We start from the raw sequence: 2,785 nt of genomic DNA, 5'->3' as shown, positions 1-2,785 counted from the left end.
TCCCAGCTCCTGATTCCCTGCTACTGCTTTTGAGCAGGCCTTTCTTTTAGGGAGGACTTTACAACAGAGGAGGTCATTTCTCCATAGGGAGCTAATACTGGTTGGCCTTCCTCTTGTCTGCTCTCCCCTCCCCTCCCCTCCCCTCTTTAGTGTAGTGGTTAGGAGAGCGAACTCTAATTTGGGCAAACCAGGTTTGATTCCCCACGCCTCCATATGCAGCTGCTGGTGTGACCTTGGGTCAGTCACAAGTTGTTTCAGAGCTGTTCTCTCACGAGCAGTCCTTGAAAGAGCTCTCTCAGCCCCACCTACCTCACAGGGTGTCCATTGCGGGGAGGGGGGGGAAGGAGTTTGTAAGCCACTCTGAGACTCCTTTGGTAGTGAAGGGCAGGGTATAAATCCAATCTCTTCTTCTCTTCTCTCTGCAAGTGGGCTGCTGCTGTCCTTAGGGTGGTGCCCTTGCTCTAGTCCTTCTCCCCCAAGGGTAGGATGTCCCAGGTTGTGACAAGGGAACACCATTATCCACTATGAGCCTACGTGCATACACCCTCAACGTTGCATTATCGCTAAGGGTTATATCCCACTTTTTAGCTAGATTGGCTCCTGAATGGTTTATAATTAAAATATATCACCATTTAAACTGGAGCTGGCTACTGAAATGAAAAAATTCTTTAAAACACACACACACACAGCTTCATGAAATATTGCATCGGTTATAGCCTGGCAAAAGACTGAGGGGCTATCCATCAGTAGAGGGAGTGTTGGGGGTACCAACCAGATAGTTATCCTCTAATGCTGCAACTTCCAGCTACCAGTGGCACCCAACAAGCCATCAGCTTCCCCTTCAAACACTCTTGCATGGTGGTACCAGGTGGGAAGGGGTAAAATACTTATATTTAGTCAATGGAGTCCCTGCTCCAAGCCTTCCGGTGTCATCATTTTCTTAATATGGTGAATCGTTTAACTATCTCAGGCTGAAACAATTAGTGAAATTCTTAAAGGAAGTAAAGCATTGGCTAAGCTTGCAATTATTTTTTGTTAAGATCTCCAATTCAGCTAACTGCCATTTGACAGGTGCCACCCTTGTTCCTGAAAAGGAGGAGGAGGATGCTGGGCAGCTCTTAACTGATGGTCCTGTACTGCCTGCCATCTGTGGGACATTGTGGGGGATAAGCCAAGGAGGCCTCCTTCAGGTCCATGCCGCTCTTTAAGGGAGTCAGCCGTTCTTTAAGGGAGTCAGCATCTACAGTGTTTGCCTGACTATTTTTTTCCAAGGGGGATCGATATTTTCAAGCAATGCTGTCTGTTGGGGGGAGGGGGTTGCTCTGGAAGAATCATGCACTCCCTGGCTTATTACCTAGTTCATTAACCAGAAGGGTACAGAAGGGTTACAGCATGTAGGCAGACGAATATGCTTCATTATCAGCTTCTTTAGTCCACTAACCCTCTTACTGCTTTTTGTTCCTTGCTCACGATGAGTCACAGAGCTTATGCTACATCAACTATAAACAAGACGACAACAGTCAAGTGCCAAGTAAATAAAAGTTTCCATTTACAATTGGCATTCTGGTGGGGGTTTTTGAGCTTGTGCTAAATTTTGGAGCAGGAAACGATCTAAATCGAAGGAACAATTCCCACTGGTTAATACGGACAGTCTCCTTTTGCTTGCATAATGGAATGACTAGAAGTAGTGCAGCCCTATGCAGAGTTACTCTAGTTTAAGCCAAAAAAAAATCAGAGTTTAAACTGGAGTAACTGAACTGTAAGCCAATCTCATGCAGCCAAAATCTCTCATTTGCAATCAGGGGATGACAGTACTGAACTACTTTGCAGTATTGTTGAATAGATCACAACAAAATGTACATAAGGAACTTTTAAACACTCTGTATAAAACCTGAGTATTAATTATGTTTATTTGCTCCCACAGCAAACCTGCTGGAAAATTATTTTGAGCTGACAGAAGGTACGCTAGGTTTAAGGTATTAGAGCACAGCAGGGATACGTATTCAGACATTAGCCAATTTCTTTAAAAAAAACAAACCCTGAAAATATAACATTCCTTAATATCATTGTTATAAACAATGTAGAATGAATGGCAATTGGAAATGTTCAGAAGTATTCAGATCCAATTGTTATTTGGTTCCTGGCTGATAGAGTTGAAGAATATTGTAAGGAAAGAAAGAGTGAGAAGAAAATGACTCAGCAGATATGTAATTGAAAGGAACATTTACCAGTTGGCAAAGTTACATACCAATCCTGCCACTAAAGGGTCTGTCTTTCCAAAGTGTTGTTTACACCAATCTCATTTCTGTCTCGCTAATTTGTAGGAACAGCTTTGACTTAATGCTACATAAGCACCAGCGCTGTGAGGAGCAAGCATTCTGCTTGCATTCCCAGGCATGTAGGCAAGCATAGCTGCATATAGAGGGGGTAGGGAGGAAGGTCAGATTTCTCACCTCCAGGAAAAATCTGCCATGCCAATGCCATCTCAATGTGTGTTCCTTGGACACAAGAGTAATACAAAGAGGCAGACAGATTAGAGCCAGACTGGATGAGATGTGAGGTTATCAGTGATGAGGATGGATTTGAGATTTCTCCATTCTTTAATGTGTCAGAAAAGCAGCTCTGAGAGCCCCAAAGGGGGACAGGTTCACCACTGCCCTGTGAACCATTTCTCCAATACAAATCTACCACCTCTAGCTTCCACGAGCCCTGGTAGGGGAAAAGACAAGCAACTGACCATTTGAATGTAAAGAAAGTGAAGGAGAGTTATTTCAGATTTTAAAAG

This window comes from Gekko japonicus, unplaced genomic scaffold, assembly GCF_001447785.1.
Source record: "Gekko japonicus isolate JY-2015 unplaced genomic scaffold, Gekko_japonicus_V1.1 scaffold1196, whole genome shotgun sequence".
NCBI lineage: Eukaryota > Metazoa > Chordata > Lepidosauria > Squamata > Gekkonidae > Gekko > Gekko japonicus.
This window is presented reverse-complemented; position numbering follows the sequence as displayed.